Source organism: Pyxicephalus adspersus, chromosome 4, assembly GCF_032062135.1.
Source record: "Pyxicephalus adspersus chromosome 4, UCB_Pads_2.0, whole genome shotgun sequence".
NCBI lineage: Eukaryota > Metazoa > Chordata > Amphibia > Anura > Pyxicephalidae > Pyxicephalus > Pyxicephalus adspersus.
In genome coordinates this window covers 92,974,563-92,987,907 of record NC_092861.1, presented here as the reverse complement: position 1 = coordinate 92,987,907, position 13,345 = coordinate 92,974,563, and the positions used below count along the sequence as shown (strand labels likewise).

At 36.7% G+C, this 13,345-nt stretch overlaps 1 protein-coding gene across 4 annotated transcripts in view; it reads right to left on the bottom strand.

The window, feature by feature from the left end:
- The window catches only part of HIVEP2 (HIVEP zinc finger 2), a 113,488-nt gene that overhangs the window by 30,449 nt on the left and 69,694 nt on the right, over positions 1-13,345 (bottom strand). For 3 of the 4 annotated variants that reach the window (XM_072409026.1, XM_072409025.1, XM_072409027.1), the window contains one exon: positions 11,350-11,422. The exons of the other annotated variant lie outside the window; for it this stretch is intronic. The gene's annotated coding sequence lies outside the window, so the exon portion shown is untranslated. The remainder of the gene's footprint in view (positions 1-11,349; positions 11,423-13,345) is intronic. 4 annotated transcript variants of the gene reach the window in all.

Sequence of the window (13,345 nt, the reverse complement as noted above, 5' to 3'; positions counted from 1 at the left end):
GTCAACTACAAACAGGTTTCAACAATTTGTTGTACAGATGAAAAATATAGTAGCTCAAATAATTCTTCCAGTATGTTTCCTTTCTTACAGATTTTTTAAGTACTTTAAATGGGAAAGGGAAGGCTAACAGTAAATAATATATCTTATTTTTAACACAGCAATAGATAGCTGACTTTAGGGAATGTCAATGAAATCAAAAAATTCATCATTGTTGCTCTAATACAGGTAAGTGGATCAATATATCAAAAAGATTTAACTTAGATTCTCTGCTGGATTTAGGGTTGCACAAATGAGGAATGACACCCATTTAGGGATGTTGTTGCCATATTCCCAGTAAAATCATACAAACAGTAGCAGAGATTCTGGGAGAGCACTGGATTTCACTTTTCAATGTTGTTGGAAAAAAATTTTTTTTTTTGTCCTGTGTCCTGAAATATACAAAAGAAACAACAGAAATATGAGTTTACACTCTGGTTGCATTGTATGAATCAGCTGGTACCAAAAGACCAGTGATCATAAACTGTACAACTCAAGAAAGAGCTGATTATAAAAGATATATGGTAAAAAAAGCCAATTTAGTTCCTAGAAACAAATAAAATGAAAACAAAAATGACCATGGTATTAAACAGTAACTCAGGGCAAGCTATTACTGTAAACATTTGCATGCAAAATTTACATGTCATAGCCCTAAACAAATGAGGATACAAAAACACTGTAGCTCCCTTCCACATATAAGGTACCTCTTGTTCTTTAAGAATTCCCATTCAAATCCAAAAATTCTATAGCAATTTTGGGTTCAGCACTAGGAATGAGAGAGAAGGCCTCTGACAGTCTCGTGAAAATTTCCTCGAACTTCTGATGGGTCCACAAAATTTTGGCAAACCGATTTCACGAATTTTATTAAAGTCAATAAGCCGACTTCAAACATTAAAAGCAAAGCCCCTATACGTGTTAGAACCAACAAATTTGCTAGGTATGTGTAGGAGGACAGTGACAACAAGGGAAAAATACAAAAGTTCCAAAAGACCTTGTGGTTTTCCAGAAAATGGCAGGCAAAGTGACAGCAGGCAAATAGGATTTTTGCGTGATGGACAGCGTACAGAAGGCAGTATAAGCATTAGGACATTGAGAAAGAGTGGTGCTACGTGTGAACTCAACCCACTAGCAGCAGTCTCTGCCATCAAAACAGCAGGAGACCACATTGCTAGCTGGCATCATGACCTAGAGTTGTGGAGAAGTAGCGTGGTGACATTAGGCAAAGGGATGGAGGACCAGAGACTGAGCGTGGGTCAGCGAGAGCAGTAGCAGTGTGTGGCCTCTGGTCAGCTATCGCCAGGGAGACCGCATTGGTAAGTGTCATGAAGAGCTGGGTGTAGTGCATCGTCAATGCCACCCAGAAGTGTACAATAACATTTTAGTGAATGGAGTACTGACAGGTGGCAGCAACAGCAGGAGGAGGAGGCGGTGGGCCCAGAGAAGGAGCGGGGACCGCTTTGGTAACTGGCATCTAGAGCTGGGTGTAGTGAACCATCAGAAATGTACCTGTACCAAACAGTCTTCTATGGTAAATTGCAACAAGTATCAAACACAAAAATATCTGTATTTATTTTACAGTAGGACAGAAATTTCACTGTACCAAACTGTCTTTTTTGGTAAATAGCAAGACAAATCAGAGTGAAATATCTGTATTTTGTTTGGGTAGGACAGACACTTTTCTGCAGCAACCTGGCTTTATTTGGTAAATAGCAAGAGGTATCAGACTGAAATATCTGTATCTTTTTGCAGCAAAAGGTCTTCTTTTGAAGATATATATGACGAGGTAGCATCAAAAACTGCAATATCTGTATATATACAGAAGGCTCCTAACCTGTCCCTGTCACAATCCACATCTCTCCCTGCTTCTATCCTTCACCCAGAACACAAGATGGAGGGACTAACCCCTCCCTCATTCCCTCTATATATGTCTCTGTTCAGATCTCTCCTGATTGGGCTGCTGGGCCTTTGCTGTGCTTCCTGGGAGCAAATGATTCGCTCCCAGCCACGCCATTCTCGTCGGAAATAGTCGCCGTTCCCGCCCCCTGCTTTTTCCCTTGTTTGTTCGTTGAGAAAGGCACAATTTGCCGCGAGATCGAACTTACAAATCTCACTCATCCCTATTCAGCACTGTAAAAATATATAATGCAAAATGTTCAAGTATTATCCACAGCTCCAACCTGATGCCACGAAGTCAGCATTGTTTGCTGTGATAAATAGATTGACACACATGAACAGTTGTGTACATTTATAAAGCTGTGGTTACAGGAGTCTTGGGAGTCAACCTCTATAAACGGGGTTCCAAAGGCTTAATTTACTAATATTACCAAACAGGTATTGCATAAATGTGAATAAACACACAAAAAATATTTCTGAGAGTTGGATAAAACCTAGTTTCTAGTTTTGTTTCCTTTTCCTCATCATACACTTTATAGGTTGCAACCACATTGTTAATATAAAATGTATACATACAAAATAACACACAACTATATGTAAAAAAAAAAAGTTTTGTCCCTCAGGCTAGTGTTTCTGGCAATAATTGGATTTTGACAAATTATGGGGGTGTTATATAAAGCAAACTTGAAATTCCAAACCTTTATGTCCTCTACACTCACGAAAAAGTAACTTCCTGGCTTGCAATTCGCATAGAATTGGCAAAATGGAAGTTAGGTTATCTGCAGAATAGAACCCTGGGAGAAATAAAAAATATGTGTATAATTCTGCTTTACAGAAAGTTTACACAGCTTTTAATAAAAAATGTAAGTTCATGTACACTTTGACTACTGTGGCTTTACGCTAACCCATAGCTGTCTATTGCATAAAAGAATGGCTGACTCTTGTGTCCATTTTTAAGAAGGCTCATCACTGATAAGCCTGACCAAACTGGCTGACTGTTTTCAGACCTTTTGACATGACCCTCCAAAGACTATCTTGATCATTTCCTCTTCTTTTCCTATTACATTCTGCTGTGCTTAGACAATTAACTAATGTGAAGGCTGAATTCACACCATAACAAAACTGCTGGAAAGCACAGCATATGTGGTAAAACAAATGTTAAAGATCCACATTAAAATGCATTGAGTGTAACTGAAATGAAAAAGACATTTTTAAGAGCACAGTGGGTCTTTTTAGGCCGGATGAGAGATTTTGTACAACATTAAGTTGACATACACTATATTGAGCCTTTCATTTAGAATAGTGATTGCAATATTTATACCACCAGGCCAAAACATTCTAGTAAATACCACTTAATAAGTTTCAGTATAATAATTTCAGTATATATGCTGCCAAAGACACTGTAATAAGGCTATGGATTGATACTTATTAATGCTAATTGTTTTATATCTAATTAAAAATACACTACAAAAATATATATTGCAACACAACTTCTATTGTTTAAATTTAGTTATTGGACTTTACAAATCAAATACCTTTTGTGATTCGGGTTCTGAGATTTGACATACAGTGATATCTTACATTGTAAAGAATAGTATGATCAAGTGTATGCTCAATCCATTACCATGAGGCTATTGTGCTTCCCTCTAGGGAGTAGAAGCAGGAATGGTTTTCTTTTAAGTGCAATGCCTGCAGTGAAGAAAGGCAAATCAATGCTTATCAGGAGATATATGTCTAGGAACATGTGTGGCTAATGACATTATTTAGTTATTGTCCCCCCTGATGAAAATTCTGAGTGCTAACATTAAAACCACACCTCTGCATTAAAGCCACATTAGGTTCCAATGAAAAACTGATTCCAATAATTTGAGTTCTAATTCCTCTGTTACCCAAAGGATGTTTGGGTGACTCATATAGTGTCTCTTATATGAACATTTCTGGTACAAGCAATAGTATACTATTTGCCAATAATCTGGAAGCTATCCTTGTCTTTAAAGTTGTATCATAGCTCACATCCTGCTATTGATTTCCACCCAAGAAATTTCAGTACATGCATTTAGTTAACAAATGCATAGTTACATTACCGTTTTATTGTTTAGGCAAGCATTAAGCTCTGTCAGGAAGCCAGAAAACAGTGCTTTTAAAAGAGAACTATACATTTGCAAAAAAAAGTAAATGAGAAGTACACATATCATCATACTTGCCCATATACTTTAAAAGGTGTTCAGAGGATGACCAGAAATCGTTACACCCACCCCACACCCATATTGTATGCTCACCAAATGGAATGGAAGTTTGTCCTCATTAGATTGAGGACCGGGTCTGCAGGGGATGTGCATATTCACTTAAGGGGGTTGTATGTACTGTATTTTTTTTTTACTAACAAAATAATTAGAGTAGGTATTTCTGAGATGGGGCAGGGGAATAAAATCTTATATACCAAATCCTAAAAGACAAGTTGGTTGACTGATAGTATATTGTAGTATATGTATATGATATACTACAATATACTATCAGTCAAGATATCATGCCTTTTCTAGTAAAGTAACGTGTATTTTCTGTGAGCAACATTTAAAAGTACAAAACTGTGTTTTGCCCATGCTGGCAAAATCAAAGGTTCTCTTATGATGACCCCCACCAGAAGCAGCCTATTCTTGCCTTTCTTTTTTCACCTACTGCCACTCCATTTGATGGGTGAGAATGAAGAAAAATGTACCCTAATTTTATTACTACAGAGTTTACCTCTGTATTTTTTAATTTGGCTTTCATAATTTAGATGCTAGCTATACTTTTGAATGTGTAGGGTGATGTCCCGTTTGCACTAAAAGCCTGATTGCTTTCTTGAAATTGCTGAGCTGCACATACAAACCTCTTCATAAATAGCTGGGATATCCGGCACATCCCAGTTTCCCCTGCGGCTGCTGGAACTCCTGTGTGCTTGTGTGGCAGGGACACCATCCCAGTAGAGCTAATCAAGATGGCCAGGATGGAAAAAAGGAGAAATAAGATGGCAGGGCCCACAACAGAATTTGGGTCAGGTGAGTGCATTCATAAAATTGCAACCTGGCAGATTAAAGTTATAAGGTGATGTCCCTTCTGCAAGACAGGACTGATCACATTAAAAAAAAAAAAAAAAAAGGTTCAGTTATACAAACAAGGAGTGCATTGTCTACAGTTTCAGTGGGAGAAGGAGCACTTATGTAGAACTATTCTGAAGCACTTGAAGGAAGGTAGGAGGCACAAAGTGGGAAGAGAGTAAATATGGCTGTCCGCATGTACTCATATCAAACACTGCACCAAAAGGTTTTTAAAACATTAAACAGCTATAGATAATACTAATAATTTTCAGCTAATGTCTTTTTATACATATATCGCAAAAGCAATTTTAATGAATATATATTACATAGTAGTAGTACATATTACAAAATTGCTAAAAAAACACATAACGCTAGCAAAGAGTAAAATTTAAAAAAAAAATAATCTTGCAATAAGATTGAAAAAAAAAAGCAAGAACCACATATAAACATATAATTTTAAGGCTGGTAGTTTTCATCACGTGCAGCTGCTCCAATATGTGATTTTTTTTTATAATACATTCCAGAAAATCAAGTAGTTCTGTTCTAATATTTTGCTGGCTAAAAATCCAGATCTGGTTTCTACTGTTAAAGTCAGAAAGTGCTAGCATCCTTTTCCCCTGAATGGAAAGATGGAGTCATTGTCTGCGTTCATCCATGTTGTACATTATGCCTTCTACTTGGTTCTACAGCTGACCTAAAGCAACCTCTCATCTCTGCTTGCTGTGTCTCTCTACTTTCCTTTGTGCAACAACTACACACTGCTTCCACTAGAGGGGAAAAACAGCCCTGTTCATTCTTAATTGCTGATGGAAACACAGTCATATTTTCCACAGACCAAACTTGAAACCATTACTGTACCACCTTCATTAGTTTTTCCACAATATTTTACAGAAATGTCAGGAAGCAGCTGCCTCTAAACTGGGCTTAGCACTGTAGCGGAGCTTCTCCAACGCAGTACATTTGGTTTCTGGAAGCTATAATGAACGTTTCATTTCTTTGCTCATCAAGCTTGTTTTATATACAGTTACTTAAGTTTTTTTTTTTCTGAGGAGAACTGCATGCCCGGATCTGGTGTTTCTGTGGTAGGAGAATTTGTCAGGCTTTGGAACTGCATACTTCTAGGAAAAGATTGCTTCCTGCAAATTACTCAGCTGTCTTTTTTGGACCATATTCAAAAAAGTTTAAGTCTTGCAAAGGAGTAACATTCACCAGGATCACAGCTAACTTGTACCGCAAGAGGAAAAACAACATATTCTTTAAAAAGAGCAGCATTTCTCTCACAACTAATGATCTTTCATACATTCTATACAAACATAGATTTAATTTTCCAGGTCATGCTCTAAAACATAGCCTCATCAAATCACACATTGTATATTTTCTGGCAAAATAAATGGAACAGTATACCTCATAATTCAGGCTTTAAAGCAGCTGAAATTCTATAATGCTTCACTTCCAGAGACCTGCCATCTAGTGAAGCCCCTTTAGACTGTTGTGGAAAGAAGTGTGACATTGCAGTAATACAGATAGTGAATGAGATATTTGAAATACCTGTGTTCACCTTAACGTTTCTTAATGTTAGTAAGTGGGCCACAAGCCACATGGATATGACTTAAAGTAGTTCTTACATATCTTGCAGAGTTACCCCCGTGTAAAATCTACAATTATCACCATCAGACATTTGAGAAAATTTGCTTGATCTGGCACTGAACAACTAAATCACAGAATTATTGTTTTTTTCTCATGCTTTAAGGTGTCAGAAAAGTTATCCCCACTCCACAGGAAGTGTGACATCTCTTTAAAAGCAAATGTTTTTAGAGTTCCCTGGCCCAGAACATCCAGGTGTGTGTTAACACAATATCAAAGAAAAAAGATGTTTTCAATGATCTTGGAGTGTTGCTGCTAATCAGTTTGGGAAGGGTTTTATTTCTAAACTTTTTGAAGTTTCACATTATACAGTGAGAAAGATTATTCACAAGTGTATGTGTACACCTTGTATGACTTGTTTAGTTGGGTTGCCAAGGGAAAGCTTATTTTCTTTAAAAAAAAAACATAGCAGCACAGCTTCAGTTTGCAAAGTTGCAACAAACCACAATACTTCTGGAACAATGTTCTTTAGACAGACACGAAAGTGGAGATAATTGGCTGTAATGCACAGTGCCAACAAAACACAGCATATCAGCACAAACATCTCATCATAACTGACAAGCATGGTGGGGATCATTTGGGTTTGTGATGATTTGGGAGTCAACAATTTATTCCTCTCTATACCAAAGTATTCTAGTGTCAAATGTGAGGCCATTGTGTGACTGCTACAGGTTACGTGAATTTGGGTCATGCAACAAGACAATGATCACAAACACACAAACAAATCTAAAACAGAATGGCTGAAAAAGAAATTAATTCATGTTTTGCCATGATCCAACCAAAGTCCAGACTTCAACCCAATAGACATGTGACAGGACCTAAGAAAGCTGTGCATAAACAAAGGCCCACAAACGTAAATGGACTGAAGCAATGTTGTACAAAGGAGTGAGCAAAATGCCTCCACAATGATGTGACAGCCTAAAAAAGTCAAACAGAAAATTATTTCTTCATGTTTTGCTGTTACAGATGGTTCTACAAACTAGTAAATTCTGTGGGTGTACTTAGTTTTTCACATATGGGGTCTCTATTTTGGCTTCATTTTTGGTAAATAAATAATGACAAATATAACCTCCTAAAGAGCAGATAATGGTAGTTTCTTTTTCACACTGTATATATACATAACGAGAGGAGCATAGCCACTGTGGTTTATAAAACACAACCATCGCCTTGTCATTTTCTATGAATTGCTTGCCAGAATAAACAGTCAAAACCTTTTATATTTGATTCAGATAAGACTCATATTTAGACAATTAATTGAAGACAAACATTAGCACCATAGGTGTTGTGTTTTATGCCTGTTTATTTGGGCAATGAAACCAATTTGTTTTCATGTCATTCCTTAAGGTAATCCTAAAGCTCTGCTGGGTTTCCTGGGGAATAAAGGATGCATGTTACCCTTTGTCCTAGCGGTACACAAATCTAGCTAAACCCTGTTGTCCATCTATTTCATTTTTAAAAGATATTAGTAATGTCATATAAATTACAGGTAAAACCATAGATCCCCTTTAATACAATTATTTCACTATCCCATGTCTCAGATTCTCAGATACATAATTACCTAAACTTCACAACAAAGGCCTGCCACAACCTTCACATATTTTTCATACCACTGGCCACACCTGCACAGTTGACCCCCTTCCCCCCCCCCCCCCCCAAAAAAAAAAAAAACTATTATGTACAAAGGGAACTCGATTCAAGTAATAGATAAGATTACAACTATTTTCAGATCACTTTGGATGCTGCTGGCACATTGCACAATTTTAAGAAAATATGACTGCACTAAATGTGTGTAATATTTCATATTCAGACTTAACCACCTGAGCGTTACACTGAGGTCTAGATTTCTGTACCAAAAGTGATCCACTGTTTTTCATGAAATTTTTTTTTTAAATTGTAGACCTGTAACTTACAGAAATATGTCCGAACAGGGGTTCTAGTAGATATGAATATAAAAAATGTATTTACTTTTATTTTTTTTTTATTTATTTTTTTTAAGCCAGAATTACTACTACATTGATAATGCTATTACACTCCTAGTAGTGATTACACGCTTTCCAAAACATAGGACACCAGGAAGTGAAGTCACAATACAGAGGCATTGGGCTGTTGGAGCCTAATACAAAGACGATGGGATGGGACATACTGAGGTCGGCCAAAGTTAAAGACAAGTAGAAAGGGCAGTGGAAAATTGACAAAAAATATAGAGGTTACTTGACTGGACTGTCACCTCCACCCACTTTTTGACCATCCGGCTGAAAAAAGTTTCTGTAATGGTTTCTGCACTTCACACTGCCATTGCATAAACAGAACTGTAGACTCTAAAGTGAAAGAGTCTTTTCTTTAGCAGTTTGCTGTTCTCTTGTCCTTTGGATGCCAAGCCACAGCTATAAGGTGACCATTAGAATACCATTAGGGAAGTTGGTCCACTCAGTATTTTTGTAATGATCTGTATTACTGTAATGTTTCATTTCTGAATGTCAAAATAAACCACAAAAGGTAGAAGAAAGCTTGTTCCTGTCAGCAGCTGCCACATCATAAACTCCAAGGAGAGGCAGAATTGGCTTTGCTTGTTTTGACAGGAAAAAAAACTTGACTGAAAAAACCAAAAGCATTCATTAATGGTCATGCTTCTCAGTGGTAGTAAAGCTTAGAAACTATGAAAAGGATCAAAGGAAAAAATGTAAATGTTTTGACTGAATTTCTATGTTGTAACCTCTACCACAAATCAAAAGCTCAAAAGGAACTTTAGATTTCAACTTCAGCTTATTGGTACTGGAAGTCACCTGGTCCAAAAAGTTTTGGTAATATACCAAGAGAAAACAATGAGTGCTAGTCATATTGGGTGATCCCTCAACTAAAAGAATGGACAGCATTATGTAAGTGTCTTTTCTGAGAGATTTATTAGTTAGCAGAGGACTCCAGGTGGCAAGACTCTACTAGAGCACACCACAGAACTCAGGTACAAAATAAATGCTTTTCTGACTGCCTCTTTCATTCTTGCTTCTTTGGCAGCACAAAAACAAACTCAAGAGGTGTTAGAACCTCCTGTTTTCATTTTCTGTAGAATTGCTAAGTTGGTCTTATTAAACCTGAAGTTCATGCTACTTCCTTCCGATGTTCAGAAGGTGTAAATATTTATTTGTTATCAATCTGAATTCAAGCCATAATGACGATGTTTAGCATATTGCAAACAAGAATTAAATCTGACCCCGAGCCATTGCATTCATATTTGTTACCTAATTAAGCTGCATTACAAGCATTAAGAGCATGTAGTAAAATCCTAACCTGGAGTCCTGAAAATATAAAGGGGTGAAAGTACTCAGTTTCCAGTGATCAATAGAAGGATGCCAAAATGTGAACTCTGCAGCAGATTTATAAAAACACTGAGATGGAGGATTTGTTAGAAAAAGTAAGAGGGGTAATTAAAATAAAACTCCACAACAGGCTGCCTGCAGAAAACACTGGGTTGGAGGGTATACAAGTTTTGTGTATTTAGACAATATTTCCAAGAGCCTGGCTTTAACCTAAATTGAAAAAAGCATATAACATTTTTTTAAATATGCCACATCAATATAGCAGAAGAATGTGCCCTGATGAAACATATATTAAAACATTTTATGTATGTCTTTTAAGCAACAACTTTAGGAGAAAATGTGAAAACTACGTATCTTTGTGAATACATGTGCTTCATGAATACAGGTTCCTACTTTTCCATAGTTGATATTCTCTTAGCAATCACCCGCAGTACAGTAACAGAACACAATGATTGTTAGCAGTAAACATTTTGGCACAAATGGAGCCAATGGAATGTAGATACATATACTTGTAACATGTAACAAGTAACAAGAAATGTAACACAATCATAGTACAAATGAGATTGTAAGCACCTTCAAGTTCACATCTGATGTAAATAGATTTAAAATAAAAGTATACATTTTTTTGTGATGAAAGAAAAAAATATGCAAATATGTAAAAACGTAAAGACTTAAGAAACTTTACAAAATTTTTTCTTTATGCCAAGTCTGTCAAAATTAGTGGCTGTTTGCCATGGGAAACTGCACACTAAATTTGCAGGAACGTAACTCCAGCAATTATTCAAGATTTTGCCTTTTTTGGCCAATATGTACTATATGGTTACAAATTAAATGTAGACATTCAACCTAAAGCAACCGCATTAAAATTGAGATTCTGGCATTTTGCAATCAAGTCTGAATTTTGGCTGCTGTCTTGCTACACAGACAAGTTTTTCAGACATTCTGAGAAATATGGTTGATACCAATGGAAATAAAGTGTTAATGCCTGACAAAATTTGTTTTTTTTTTTATTACTTTATTTAAAGACACAGTAGAGGAAGCCCTTTACAGGGATAGCTGCAGTTACTGTTACAAGACAGATGACTGCCTGCTTTAACACTAGCTAGCCCTTGCAGCAAGTGCTTACCCAAACCTAGCTTGGGTTGGAAGGGTAGCCCTTACCCCCCTAATGACAGAGAGCATGACTAAAGTTGTTTATGTAAACATGACAATGGGCTAAATCCTCTGTCTGCATCCCTTTGATTTGTGTGGCTCTACAGGGAAGATTTACTGTTTTAGGTTGGAAGTTCCATTGTAACCAGGAACAGCAGTAATAGGTAATTGGTGCGCTACATACCATTATTTACATAAATATATTAACAAAAAAATTGGTGACATGTACTTACATGTTGTCAGGTGTGGGGCAGCTTTTTTCTTGCAAACAAAATATTGTATCTTCAGGGAAAAGTTTAATAATGTCTGCAAAGGAAGAAAATAGCACTGTATAAAGCAACACATGTACTTAATGCATGTTAAAACATTTTCTTAACAATTTACTTCCCCTTAACAATATTTTAAATAAACCAAATAAGGTAATAAAGTATTTTTGGCAATAACAAGTGACTTGTGCTGTACCTTGAAAATAGTGTTTGGCTTTCCATGGTGCACCTTAGCACAATAGTGCAGTAGATTAATATTCTGAATTGTTGTTCTCAAACCCATTGCTGTGAGTAGCTGTAAGTCACCACATCTACGTAAGTGTTTATGACATTGTGCTGACCCAGTCATAGTTTACAGCCTGAAAAAGGTGGCTGCACCTGGGGATCACTAGCAGTGATAGGAATATTAAAGTGTTATTTGTAAATCAATGCTTTGTCAAAAAATACATTGGTCTGCTCCAGTGTTCAGTAGGAGTTATAAGCTCCAGATTTCTATGAACAGGTTGCAAGTATTCACGAGGTGACCTTCCTGAAACATACATACACTAATTTCAACGCTTGGATCAAGGTTTGTGATAAACCAGGTGCAAGCTTTTAACTTAACTCATTTTTTTTCTTCTTTGAAGCAAAACTATTGTGTCACTGTTGCTGCAGTGCATGCCTGCACAAAACTACAAGGCTGTAAGTGAAAACATTTTTCAAGGACATCTAATACACAACATTTGCAATTATATTTGCTATCAATAAAAACAAGCAGGCAATGATAATGTTTCGCTAAACAGTACATGTAAACATTGCTCCAAATTAGAATTTTAACATATAAGAAAACATATGCTTTGGCCTCGGGTCTATGATCTTTGAAAAATCACAAGACTTTCCAGGAAACTCATCTGGATTCAGTCTATGCAGGACATTTCAGAAGTTTGGAATTATTACAAGTGATTTGCTATTATCTTTACAATCCCAGAATACAAGGAGATTCCTCAATTTCTGTGCACTTTAGCTTTCCCTAGGCAGTCTGCAGATTTCAATGAAAAATGAAAACAGCCCTAATTCGCATTCCAAATGTCCCAAGCTGAGCCCTTTCCAGCCTTATCTAAAAAATGTGCAGATTTCTAGAAAATCTCTGTAGCAAGGGAGGCCAGTTTTGTAATTCATTCCTTTCTAGCAAGCTGCCAGAAAGCTGGAACATGACTTATTTATTGTTTTCCTTTGTTAATAGCAGAAAGTGTTTTTTCCCTACACTCTGCCAGAAACCAACTATGTATATAAAAAGGACTTAGCAGATCTATTATACAGAATCCTGAAATTAAGCTTTTCATTTACACTTTGGATATTTAAAGAGAACATGAAGTGGCATTACAGATACCAAGTGCTCGTTGCTTCTAACTGCAGAAAATTTCCAAGTATTAGTAAGTAATTTTGATTTTCTATTTTGTTTTCTAGGAACCCTGAACCCTGGGGTGCCGTGGTATGTCAATTTTGACTAGTTTTTTAGGGTGACATCCTGGCCAGAATCCTATCTCCGATTCATCATGGAACCATTATTATGATGGGTGGTCTCATTTGCTATTAGGAAAATGCAGGGCAAGGCTTTTATCCAAGAAAAATGGTCACAGACTGTATACCAGAATGCTTCTTGGTCCAGGGTCTCATAGATCAGTATTTTTCAACCTTTTTTGAGCCATGGCTTTATACATTGAAAAAATACTGCAGTACACCACAAAATCAAAAAATGTTACAAAACAACACTCTGTAGCTAATTCTCGTCTCTAAGAATAAACAAGGAAGAGTATTACATTACTCTGCCAGTCACTACAGCACAGACACTCAACAATGGTAATTGGATAAGTTCCCAGGGTACAGCTGAAGATCTCTCACGGCACACCAGTGTGCCGCAGTACAATGATTGAAAATCACTGCTCTAGATGTTCAACAGGAACTTGTTTACCTCTGATGCTCA